Source organism: Strix uralensis, chromosome 1 (assembly GCF_047716275.1).
Source record: "Strix uralensis isolate ZFMK-TIS-50842 chromosome 1, bStrUra1, whole genome shotgun sequence".
In the NCBI taxonomy this organism is placed as follows: Eukaryota; Metazoa; Chordata; class Aves; order Strigiformes; family Strigidae; genus Strix; species Strix uralensis.
In genome coordinates, this window is record NC_133972.1 from 174,292,244 (window position 1) to 174,304,433 (window position 12,190).

Below are 12,190 nucleotides of genomic sequence, written 5' to 3' on the forward strand. Positions count from 1 at the left end.
CGAGGGTGGGGAGGCTCCACAGAGAGATCTGGGCAGGCTGGAGCGATGGGCTGAGGCCAACGGGGGGAGTTTCACTAAGGCCAAATGCCGGGTGCTGCCCTTGGGCCACAACAACCCCCAGCAGCGCTACAGGCTTGGGGAGGAGTGGCTGGAGAGCTGCCAGTCAGAGAGGGACCTGGTGGGGGATTGATTGATAATGAGCCAGCAGTGTGCCCAGGTGGCCAAGAAGGCCAATGGCATCCTGGCTTGTATCAGCACTAGCGTGGCCAGCAGGGACAGGGAAGGGATCTGACCCCTGTGCTCGGCACTGGTGAGGCCGCCCCTCGATGAGTGGGTTCAGTTTTGGGCCCCTCACTCCAAAAAGGCCCTTGAATGACTCGAGCGTGTCCAGAGAAGGGCAACGGAGCTGGTGCAGGGTCTGGAGCACAGGTGTGATGGGGAGCGGCTGAGGGAACTGGGGGGGTTTAGTGTGGAGAAGAGGAGGCTGAGGGGAGACCTCCTGGCCCTCTGCAACTGCCTGAAAGGAGGGTGCAGAGAGGGGGGCTGAGTCTCTTGAGCCAAGGAACCAGCGGCAGGCCAAGAGGGAATGGCCTCAAGCTGCGCCAGGGCAGGGTCAGACTGGCTCTTAGGAAGGATTTCTTTGCAGAAGGGGTTGTTGGGCGTTGGAATGGGCTGCCCAGGGCAGGGGGGGAGTCCCCATCCCTGGAGGGGTTGAAGAGTCGGGCTGACCCAGCGCTGAGGGATCTGGTGGAGTTGGGAACGGTCAGGGTGAGGTTCATGGTTGGACTGGAGGAGCTTCAAGGGCTTTTCCAACCAAGATGATTCTGGGATTCTGTCACATGTTCACAAACACCACACACAGTGCACACACACACCTTGCACATCCTGCGCACACATTAGCACCTACGTGCACACCACATGCGCGTATGCTGTGCACTCACACGCACACACACATGTGCACACATGTGCACACACAGCACACACACATGTTATATATCCCCACTGCACGGATACAGGCACACAGTACACGTGCATGTTCCTACACGCTGTGTATACGCACTCACGGTGCACACACGTGTCCATGCATGCACACATGTGACCGTGCAACCCACTGCACATGCCTGCACGTGTGTACACACAGCACATAGATGTGCACAAACACACACACAGGCGCCGCACGGTGCTCACACAAACTGCATGCGAGTGCATATATGTCACACATGTGTGTACGCGTGCGTGCACACGCACACACGCTGTGCCCCACAGCACCCCGCGACCCCCCATGTCCCCTGGGACCTGTACCCCATAGTGACACACCCCCCCCCTCCTGCCCCCGGGGTGCCCCATAGCCCCCCCCCCCAGGGCTTGTGACCCCCCAGGACTCCCCTGCACCCCACTGCACCCCACAGTACCCTGTGGGTCCTCTTCCCCCCAGCACCCCACTGCACCCCACACCTTCCTGTGGGTCCCGTGCCCCCCAGCACCCCACTGCACCCTGCTGCACCCCACAGCACCCTGTGGGTCCTGTACCCCCAGCACCCCACTGCACCCCACACCCTGCTATGGGTCCTGTACCCCCATCACCCCACACCCCCCCTGTGTGTCCCCGTCCCCCCACAACCTCCACCCATACCCGTGTACCCAGTCCCTCCCTGGGGTCACTGGATGGGGAAGGGAACCCCACACAGGTTGGGGGGACCAGCCCCCTGGGGCTGTGCCAGCACTGCCTGGTCTCCCCAACTTGAGGGTCCCCCCTACAATCTGTCCCCTCCAGTCCAGACTCCTGCCAGCCTGATTTTACCCCATTTAACCCACTTCCCCCCACCCAGGCTCCTCCTGCTCCCCCAGATTTTTCCTCACCGTGACGCCCATCAGCACCTTTCCATGCCCTCGTGCCTAACGGAGCTTGAGCACCCCAAAATGGTTGGGGGGGGATGACACATCTGATGAGCTTTGGAGGCACCTGGGTTGAAGACATCAGGAGAGCTTGGAGCACCTTCTGCCCCAAGCCCAAAATTTGGTGTTACTGAAGGAATCGGAGAAGCTGCTCATTGGCTTGTTGGCTTGTTGGTGGGGCCACCTCATCTAGACTGGGCTTTTGCCAAGAAAGTTTGGACCAGATGATCCTTGAGGTCCCTTCCAACCCAGGATTCTATGATTTGATGAGTTGTCAGAAGGGGACAAGTTTGGTCATGGTGCAAAACCTTTTATTCCCTTTCAAGCCCCAACGTAATTCCTGACTTGCAAATTTGAAGGAATTTGGCCGACTGTCCTTCTGGGCATCTCACCAGGACGGCGTCGGCGTCTCCGGTGAAGGGGTGCCCATGCCTGGGGCTCCCAGGTGCTGGGAACAAAGCAGCTCCTCATCTAATGATCTTTGCCACAGCCGTAACATCTTGTCGATGTTCAACCGGTGGCTTTTTGGAGCAGAAGGGCCCAAGAACGTTGTGTTTTCACGTCCACGTTCCTCTGAGATGTGCACAGTGCAGGACAGAGCTTGGGAAATGGTGAGTTAGCAACGTTTTGGTGTTTTTCTAGTGGCTGCTTCAGATGAACGTTGCTCTTTTGGTGGTGTTTTTTCTTTTTTCCCCAAACATTTAGTTTTGGGTTGTTGTTATTAGTTTTTTCAATTTCCTTTGATTTATACAGAATAAAAGAGCGATTACCTCCTTGCCCCTGGGCACCCTGATCCAAGAAAGACCATTGCCATCATCTTCTCTTACGCCAAGGGGAGATGTGATCCTGCACAGAAGCTCCTGGAAACCAAAGTCATTTGCTCCACGTGCTCTTCACCGCAACCTCGGAAGGGATCTGGAGAAGGAACTGGATAAAAACCAGCCCCAAAACATGAGCCTGGATGAGCTCAACGTGAACGTGTGTGTGACGGGCCGGGCCATGGAGCAGTTTTGTGGTATGACCGTGACTGGCCTCTGCTCTCAAACTTTACTGGAGGACACCATCCGCTGCTTCAGCGGGGTCACCTTGTGTCCGAGCACCCCGTTAACACATCACCGTACACAGGGAAGTCCTCCTCACGTCACCTCCTGCGTGGGCTGTCTGCTGCAGGAGGGATCAGGATGTCTCTGAGGGGTTTAACGCCCAGGGGTGCCCCCAACACCTATCCCCCATCCAAACCTTGAGGTATCACCCCTGGTTCCCAGGAGCCTGGGCTCCATCGCCCACCGCCAGCGCTTCGGCGAGATGATGGGGTCCAGACACTGAAGCGTGGACTGACCTCAGCAGTGACTGGGTCAGCTCCAGTTGATCCCAGGCTCTGCCCCAGTAACCACCAGTTTGCAGGGCGTCCACTGCCATTCCTTGGAGGACCAGCGTGGGCTTGGCAGACCACGCAAAGAAACCAGACTTGAAGGCCAGAAGGATTTCAGCCTAACACAGCTCCTCCCCACCCAACATCATTCCTCCCATTCCCAAGCCACAAAGTTCTCCAGGACCCTCATCCCCAACCCTTTGGAGCTGAGGGTCAAAAGCAGCCCCATGACCCCCACCCAAAACCTCGGGACAGCAGAGCAGAGCCTGGCATGGGTGTTACTGATTTGTTATTAATTTGAGCTGATTTTAATGATTTTTGATGATTTGGATTTAAACAAGGAATGATTTATAGTAACCATACAACCAGTTATGCTGCTGCAAAGTCCTTTTTAAAGTCCCAGGCTAAGGCCACGTAGACTAGTAATAATCATTAACCAGATTTCTAGTCAAAGAATAAGACTCATAACGAGGTACCATTATTAGACTGTTCTTTAAGGATGATTTATTGCCCTGTAGACCAGGTGTTCTAAAAGTTGTATTGTGAAAGGGCCTTGAAGCCTGTTAAAATCACCATGTGAGCCAAAGTCCTTGAGTCAAGGGCATTGGAGGGTCTTTCTTTTAGGTCAGTAGTTCGTGGTGGTCACAAACGCAGCCCCCCGACTCATTTCGGGATTCAAGTGTGCATGACTGGAAAGGGGTGGGAATAAGAAAATGAGTTACGGGAATTATCATGTTTATGTATGAGAACTTGATTAATATGTATGACTGTTTCCAATATAATCAGCATGTTACATGAGTTAGGGGTGTGTTGTTGGTGAGACGACTCCCCTACGCACCCGGCTGTTAATAAAGGAGTGTCTGATTATCTACAACCCATTGGTGTCGATAAGTTCTTTTATCCCGTTTTAGTGACACAGACAGGGGCGTCTTTGACTCGCTGCAGCCGGCGCGTTACCTGCGGCATTGATCTAGGACCCGGTGACATGAAGACGCGTGTCCCAGACTAACCCCACCGGTCGCTCGTCCTGGGGTAGCCTGATCCGTGCTCCGGAGAAGACAGGGCTGTCCCGATCCAGTGTCGGGAGGTTTCGATATGATGCCAAGAGCAAGATTAAGACACAAACAAGGTCAAATGCCGTACACACAATACAATTTTTATTGTTAAAAGCGAAGAGGGGTAGCAATAGGACAGAATGGAAGGAAAAGACAGAAATCAAGCAGGAATCTGGAAGAGAGTCACAAGAATAGTCACCACCATGGATCCGGCAGCGTCCTGTTGGTCCTTAGTCTTCAGTTCCTCGGTGGTGGGTGCACCCAGATCTGGCAGCGTCCTGTTGGTCCTCTTTGGTGGTGGATGCACACACAGCAAAGTCTTCTGGTGCCTTTTAAGTTCATCATATCAGCTGATTAGCATTTCTGCCCATCTTTAGTTTTTCCTTGGTTCCCACAGGTTTCTGTTGACTTCATGCTTCTTGAGCAATCATCGGGCTTCTGGGGCAGAAACGCTCGCCTCTTATCAGTTTAACAGCGAAGGCGCCAAGTCATTAGCAAGGCAAGCATGGTGTCTGGCCTACACAATAGAGCCACAAAGTATCAGGTTTACATGCTGGAGCCAGTGATAAACACTTGATTTCGCTCAGTCCATGTCTCCCCCTTTGAGGCTTATCTAAGGAGTTTGTCAATGCAACTGCGAGGGAGTGGGGGGTGCGTCCTTCCATACACTCCTGCTTCCTTGGGTGACATTCCTTAGACTAATCCAAAGGCCGCGGCTTGTCCTTGAAGTTTACATGCACACACAAGCAAGCTTTGAGACAATCATTTGACATTTCAGTCTCTCACAAGGACTTGAGCTGGTGTCCATGAGTCATGGTGGCGGTGGAGCTGCTCTTCTCTGCTTGCACCCTTGGGGAGGGATAAACACCACCATGACATACGTGATGACCACACAAGCCCATCTGCAAATCCGTCCTCCACCTTGATGAGGCACCAGGGAGAGCCCAGGCCTGAAGGAGATTTAGCCAGGTTGTCCCCAGCCAGGGTTGAGCCCTGCTCCAGGGTTGCTGACCCATGGCGTGGTGCACTACCTACCTTTGATTTAGTTTGGTCTCTAGCGCTTTGTTAGAAAAAGAAGGGGGAAGGTAAATGGTTCAGATGGACGGAATTGTGTCACTCTGCCACCCGTTGGTCTAGGGACCAGCTCTAAACTCTCATCGCAGTCAGGAGCTGGATGGCCACAAACTGAGTCTCCAGGAGCCCACCTTGCTCCCCTGGCTTTGAGTGGGTTTCTCTGCCTACCATGGCTCAGCAGAGCCATCCATCCGCAGGTCTCACAGAGAACATCGCAGAATCCCAGAATCATCTGGGTTGGAAAAACCCTTGAAGATCCTCCAGTCCAACCATGAACCTCACCCTGACCGTTCCCAACTCCACCAGATCCCTCAGTGCTGGGTCAACCCGACTCTTCAACCCCTCCAGGGATGGGGACTCCCCCCCTGCCCTGGGCAGCCCATTCCAACGCCCAACAACCCCTTCTGCAAAGAAATACTTCTAAGAGCCAGTCTGACCCTGCCCTGGCGCAGCTTGAGGCCATTCCCTCTTGGCCTGCCGCTTGTTCCTTGGTTCAAGAGACTCATCCCCCCCTCTCTGCAACCTCCTCCCCAAGCCTGTAGCGCTGCTGGGGGTTGTTGTGGCCCAAGGGCAGCACCCGGCATTTAGCCTTAGTGAAACTCCTCCAGCTGGCCTCAGCCCATCGCTCCAGCCTGGCCAGGTCTCTCTGCAGAGCCTCCCTACCCTCGAGCAGGTGTCATCTGCAAACTTACTGAGGGTGCACTCGATCCCCTCATCTAGATCATCAATAAAGATGTTAAACAGGAGTGACCCCAAACCCGAGCCCTGGGGGACACCACTCGTGACTGGCCACCAACCGGATTTTACTCCATTCACCACAACTCTTTGGGCCCGACCATCCAGTCAGTTTTTTACCCAGCAAAGCGTGTGTCCATCCAAGCCACGAGCAGCCAGTTTCGCCAGGATCACACATCATTTCTCCTTCAACTCTACTTTTTCCACCGAGCCTGTTTCATGCTGCCTGGTGGGTCTTGTAGGCATCGGGGAAGGGGCTTTACCAGCATCCCCACAGCTGGGACATGAGGTGTCTCTGTGGGATGATCAGAAATTTCCCTTTCAGCTCTTCTCACCATTTCTTGGCTTGGGGAGGAGTGGCTGGAGAGCTGCCAGTCAGAGAGGGACCTGGGGGGGTTAATTGCCAGCCAGCTGAACAGGAGCCAGTGGTGTGCCCAGGTGGCCAAGAATTGCTTGTATCAGCACTAGCGTGGCCAGCAGGGACAGAGAAGGGATCTTACCCCTGTGCTCAATGAGTGGGTTCAGTTTTGGGCCCCTCACTCCAAAAAGGCCCTTGAATGACTCGAGCGTGTCCAGAGAAGGGCAGCGGAGCTGGTGCAGGGTCTGGAGCACAGGTGTGATGGGGAGCGGCTGAGGGAACTGGGGGGGTTTAGTGTGGAGAAGAGGAGGCTGAGGGGAGACCTCCTGGCCCTCTGCAACTGCCTGAAAGGAGGGTGCAGAGAGGGGGGATGAGTCTCTTGAGCCAAGGAACCAGCGGCAGGCCAAGAGGGAATGGCCTCAAGCTGCGGCAGGGCAGGGTCAGACTGGCTCTTAGGGAGGATTTCTTTGCAGAAGGGGTTGTTGGGCGTTGGAATGGGCTGCCCAGGGCAGGGGGGGAGTCCCCATCCCTGGAGGGGTTGAAGAGTCGGGTTGAGCCAGCACTGAGGGATCTGGTGGAGTTGGGAACGGTCAGGGTGAGGTTCATGGTTGGACTGGAGGATCTTCAAGGGTTTTTCCAACCCAGATGATTCTGGGATTCTGTGATTCTTCCCCCCTGCCACCTACCTCGAGCTGGAGAGGGGACCTCTGCGTCCCACACTCAAACACGGGTAACCGGCAACCAACAGGGAGCAACCAGAGTTGGGGGCAGCCACTCAGGGGACATGCTGTGGTCCCAGCAGCCACTTGCTAAGAACTTAAAGGATGACAGAATGGTTGAAGTCGGAAGGGACATCTGGAGCTCATTAGCTCTACCGAGAGCTGGTTGCCCAGGGCTGTGTCCAGACAGCTTTGTATGTCCCCAAGGATGGAGACTCCACCACCTCTCTGGGCAACTTGTGCCACTGTTCATAACCGTCACAGTAAAAAAGTGTTTCTTGATGTTCAGAGGGAACCTCCTGTGTTCCAGTTTGTGCCTCTTGTCATGGCACTGGGCACCACTGGAGAGTCCCTGGCTCTGTCTTCTTTGCCCCCTCCCTTCAGGTATTTATAGACATTGATGAGGTGCCCCTGAGCCTTCTCTTCTTCACGCTGAACAGTCCCAGTTCCCTCAGCGTTTCCTCACAGGAGAGATGCCTCAGTCCCTTCATCATCTACGTGGCCCCTCACCAGACTCTCTCCAGTGTGTCCATGTCTCTCTTGTACTGGGGAGCCCACAACTGGACACAGCACTCCAGGTGTGGCCTCACCAGTGCTGAGATGTGCTGGCAACGCTCCTCCCAATGCAGCCAAGGACACCGTGAGCTTTCTTTGCTGCAATGGCACATTGCTGCCTCGTGTTCAACTCAGCGTCCCCCAGGACCCCCAGGTCCTTTTATTCAGAGCTGCTTTCCAGCTGGGTGACCCTCCAGCATGTCCTGGTGCCTGGGGTGGTTCCTCCCCAGGTACAAGACTTTGCGTTTCCCCTTGTATGAGGTTCCCATCAGCCCATTTCTCCAGCCTCGTGAGGTCCCTCTGGATGGCCGCATGACCCTCTGGTATATCAGCCACTTCTCCCAGCTTGGCGTCACCTGCAAATTTGCTGAGGGTACGCTCAGCCCCATCATCCAGATCATTAATGAAGACGTTGAACTGGACCAGCCTGCAGCTGAGGTCATTCCACACCAACACTGCTGTGGCTCCAAAGAGCCAGGTTTCCAGTGCTGGAGCAGGTTCCAAAGCCCTGTGGCACACTTCACTGGCCTTGCTCTATGTTCGCAGAGTGACCATGCATGGCAGGAGATAGATTCTGCTCCATGCGACGTCCTGGCAGAGAAGAGCCAGTGCTGGGAGTCATCTTCTAAGGCCAGCAGAGGCCACCCAGTCCACGGATCATGTCCAACCTGGGAAACTCGGTCCCCCAGAGCAGGCTGGGGGGGTGTCACACTGGAAACAGAGATGGTTGAGCAGCTTTGGGGTCAGTGCAATGGAGACCAATGTTCTACTGACACACTCCTGGACACACACAGATACACCTTGACCCCCTGAGATATAAAAGAGGTTTCTAAAGAAGGGTGTCTGAATATGAAGAGGAAAGACTAAACATGAACAGTCATTAGATATTCATAGAATCATCAAAGGGTTTGGGTTGGGAGGGACATTTGAAGGTCATTGAGTCCAACCCCCCTGCGATGAGCAGGGACATCTTCAACCAGATCAGGTTGCCCAAAGCCCCGTCCAACCTGACCTTGAATGTTTCCAGGGATGGGGTATCGACCACCTCTCTGGGCAACCTGGTCCAGTGTTTTACCACCCTCAGCATAAAAAATTTCATCCCCTCTTCCTCAAATAGTGGGATTTTGTCTAAAAAGTAAGAAGATGTGGGTCCTATTTTGTAGTCTTCTGGGTTTTGAGTACCACTTTTTATACATCTTTATTTTGCAAGCTGAAAGCAGGAGATTTATTGGTTTCCCATGACTACAGATGCTGGAGCTTTGCAACAGACACCTGGAGACACAGTCACAATGAAAGATGCAGATGACCTACACGTCACCCAACAGGAATGTCACTATCTGGACATACTTTGAATAATGAGAACTGCGCTGAATTTTAAAGCTGTCCTGTAATTACTTTAATAACGTACCTTCAGTCCCTGCAGTGTCACTTAAACATGATCAAACACACTTTAGGTGCCCAGGGAGTGGCAGTTCTTAGAATTTTACTTACAAAAAACAAAAGCTTGTTTGTTCTCCACAAAACATTGTGTCACAGAGGAAGAACAGATGCATCAATACATCCCTGGGGCTTGCAGGTCACGCGACGAGCTCTGAAGAGTACAAGGCTGCCTGCCCTGTGTAGGGCAGGCAAGAAGCCTTGCTGAGGACCCCAAAATCTGATACGATGGAGGTGGGAAGCATGGAGCTGTCGGTTCAGACTGGCTGTGAAACACCCAGCATGCTGGTGGCATGGAGACACTGCCCAGGATGTGCTCATTACATGAGGCAAGAGGATTTGAAACCCCAGTACAGGATGGTGGGGGTCCCAGAAAAGTGAGGGGGAGGGAGGGGAAGGCTGAAGGCACGTACAATAGCTGAGAAACTAGGACACATCTGGAGAGAAGATGAAGCTTGGGGTCCTGCTTATGCTCCCAGCCCCGTGCTCAGGATTTCTGCAGAGGGACATCTGGGATGGTGCCTCAGCATCGCTTGGGATGGCCAGAGCAATGGGATTCATGGGAGTCACTGGTAATCAACCTTGAGGATGTTGAAGATGCCCCTGCTTGTTGCAGGGAGGTTGGACTATATGACCTTTAAATGTCCCTTCCAACCCCAAATATTCAACGATTCTATGAACATGCATGAATGAAAGAGCTGGGCCAAGCTCAGGCAGTCGGTACCTGCCACTCCTGGTATTTAGACTGGATAGTCCTGGCAGGAGAGCTTTGAAGATCAGCTGTCCTAGGAAGAGGGAAAGTAACTGCAGGGACATGACTGTCCCCATGCAGCTGCAATGCCCTGCACACTCCCAGGATGGTCCTCTTCTCCCAGATGATAGCCCAGAGATCCCTGCCTCCCACCAGTGCCCAGGCCATCAGTCAGTCACCTACACAGGCAGGAGGCATGGAAACTAGTGCCAGCACCCCAGCTCCCTGAAAGCTGCAGCTCCCCCAAGCTCACAGCCCCAAGGCCTGGGACTAGGCTTTGGCCTCTGCTTGTACCTTCAAGGCCATGGCCTCCCTTCTCTCTGCGTGGTGCTTTCTGGGAACCTTGAAGCAAATTACTCTGTCTTTTAAACCTTGTGATGAATGCAAGATGCCAACATCTCAGGCCCATGAATACCTGCTGTGTCCGTTGCCATGGAAACAGAAGACTATTATGTTTTAATATTTTTAAGCTATATAAAGACTTGAAACATCTTTCAAACCCCCAATGATTAAACAAGAGAAGCAATGAAAAAAAAAGTAAACGCACCTTTCCATCAAGGTACATTTGCAAAAGCCGCAGCAGCATCAACCTCCCCCTTAACAGCTCCACCCCAATTCCATTTATCCACATCTCGTTGTCACAAGGAGTGTCGAAATGTTCTGCATGTGATGGGAGAGGGAGGCTCTGGGGTCAGCCAGAAGCTGCAGGCACATGAAGATCTGGGCATGGCCTTGAAGGCAAGCACAGGGAGAACTTTCTCCACCTCTAACCCGGCCAACAGGACAGCTGCTCCCTGCTGAGGAGGCTTCAGGAGCATCCTCATGGTGCCCAGATCTACCCTGTCAGAGCTAAATGCAGCCCAGTACGGTCAATTCATGTCTGCGTGTCCCTGCACCCAGCTCCTGGCTTTATCCTGATGGGCTTTCCTCTTCTGGACCCAGCTTGCTTACCTCAAGCCCAAACCAAGGTGGGGTGCAAACAGCAAGAAGATGGGACAACGGAGAGGGGCTGAGGAGGTCCAGGGTGTCCTGTCATGCATATGGTCCATGAAAGAGCCTCAAAGCACCACACTGATGTCAAAGATGTGACCCTCACAGTGTGCTCAGGAGCTTGGGATAGATCTTCTCAGAGTAAGCGGCAGCTGAGAAAATCCCCCATTGCCTTGTGAGTCACTGCCACCGTCACTGTCTTTGCTACACACGAGAGGACATTGCAGATGGGAACAGGAGGCGAGCAAGATGCATGGGGCTGCAAGCCTGAGGTGGTTGTGCCCATGTGAGTGGTGAAAAGGTCTGATAAATGTAAGGCTTCCCAGATTCAGCTGAGGCGGGTGTGGGACTCCATAGAAAGGTGGGGCAGTATTTTGGGCACCCCTACATGGATCGAATGGGGAACATACAGTAAACTGGCCCACAGACCTCCCACGTGGGTCAACTGAGGACCCTACGTCAGGGGGGTGGTGACCTGGGCACCCTGCATGAATTGCACCAGAACCTTACATGAAAATGGGGACAGGGACATGGGACCCTGTGTGGGGGGGGACATGGGACCCTGCAGTGAGGGAAGATGTCACGGGGACTGCCAGGCAGTTGGGCTGGGGACCACAACAAGGGGGGACCATGAAAGGTGACCCTGCATGGGTGACCCAAGGACCTTACAGCACAGAAGAAAGGTGACATGGACACTGAAAGTCGGCATTTATTCTGGTGGGGTTTTATGTATTTACTGAAAGCAGGAGGACACATGGGGATTTTGTATCTTTGGCGGATTATTTTTCCTTCCGCAGCAGTTGCTTGCAGGGTCTGTTGACATATTTATTGATCGCAGCTTTTTTGGGGGGCTGTTATTTAAACAGGGCATTTTCCCTCCCTCTTATCCCCTGAGTCCCTTAACTATATGTGAGGTGTTTAGTTTACAGCAGCATTTCTACTCATTCATTCCCTTGTTCACCCCCCACCCCTCCCAGCAGTTGTTTTGGGGGTTGTTTGGTGAAGATTATCTATTTGTTGTACTGGAGGTGTTGATTCTGGGGACCTGACAGGCACCTTCTGGAAGCTTCCAGGGGCTTCTGCACAGCTGGTGCTTGTTAGCATCACCCTGATTGGCAGATTTTTTGCTGCCTCCTGATGGTCAGGTTGTTATCTGTTTCCTGATTGGCTGGTTGATGGGGGGGGGGGGGGGGGGGGGTGGGGTGAGGGAGTGGCTGGCTATAATGAGGGAAAGCTGTGGGGCTGAGG